This window comes from Anopheles merus, unplaced genomic scaffold, assembly GCF_017562075.2.
Source record: "Anopheles merus strain MAF unplaced genomic scaffold, AmerM5.1 LNR4000547, whole genome shotgun sequence".
NCBI classification, from domain to species: domain Eukaryota; kingdom Metazoa; phylum Arthropoda; class Insecta; order Diptera; family Culicidae; genus Anopheles; species Anopheles merus.
This window is the reverse complement of record NW_024428127.1, coordinates 3,576-5,000: the sequence shown is the minus strand read 5'-3', so window position 1 is coordinate 5,000 and position 1,425 is coordinate 3,576.

Here is a 1,425-nt window from a genome sequence, read left to right as displayed (position 1 = left end):
CGGCCAATCACCCTTTCTCTTAGTAAAACTCACAACTCATTCCTTGGGTTTGGAAGTGTCCATGTCGGTGCCGAGTACAAGTTACCGCGTTCAAAGTTTGGTAAGCAGCGCACTCGACCTCCAACATAACCCTTCACGTCTTGATATGCTCTCTACAAAAGCGTGCGCTATGTAGGTACAAATTAATGTACGTCCCAGATAGTGACGATCTCTGGGAGGAAGAACCTTAAGGAACTCCCCGCACATATCAAGAATTATAGGTAACGCTGCCAATTACCTGTTTCTCTTAGTAAAACTCACAACTCATTCCTTGGGTTTGGAAGTGTCCATGTCGGTGCCGAGTACAAGTTACCGCGTTCAAAGTTTGGTAAGCAGCGCACTCAACCTCCAACATAACCCTTCACGTCTTGATATGCTCTCTACAAAAGCGTGTGCCTATGTAGGTACAAATTAATGTACGTCCCAGATAGTGACGATCTCTGGGAGGAAGAACCTTAAGGAACTCCCCGCACATATCAAGAATTATAGGTAACGCTGCCAATTACCTGTTTCTCTTAGTAAAACTCACAACTCATTCCTTGGGTTTGGAAGTGTCCATGTCGGTGCCGAGTACAAGTTACCGCGTTCAAAGTTTGGTAAGCAGCGCACTCGACCTCCAACATAACCCTTCACGTCTTGATATGCTCTCTACAAAAGCGTGCGCTATGTAGGTACAAATTAATGTACGTCCCAGATAGTGACGATCTCTGGGAGGAAGAACCTTAAGGAACTCCCCGCACATATCAAGAATTATAGGTAACGCTGCCAATTACCTGTTTCTCTTAGTAAAACTCACAACTCATTCCTTGGGTTTGGAAGTGTCCATGTCGGTGCCGAGTACAAGTTACCGCGTTCAAAGTTTGGTAAGCAGCGCACTCAACCTCCAACATAACCCTTCACGTCTTGATATGCTCTCTACAAAAGCGTGCGCTATGTAGGTACAAATTAATGTACGTCCCAGATAGTGACGATCTCTGGGAGGAAGAACCTTAAGGAACTCCCCGCACATATCAAGAATTATAGGTAACGCTGCCAATTACCTGTTTCTCTTAGTAAAACTCACAACTCATTCCTTGGGTTTGGAAGTGTCCATGTCGGTGCCGAGTACAAGTTACCGCGTTCAAAGTTTGGTAAGCAGCGCACTCGACCTCCAACATAACACTTCACGTCTTGATATGCTCTCTACAAAAGCGTGTGCTATGTAGGTACAAATTAATGTACGTCCCAGATAGTGACGATCTCTGGGAGGAAGAACCTTAAGGAACTCCCCGCACATATCAAGACTTATAGGTAACGCTGCCAATTACCTGTTCTCTTAGTAAAACTCACAACTCATTCCTTGGGTTTGGAAGTGTCCATGTCGGTGCCGAGTACAAGTTACCGCGT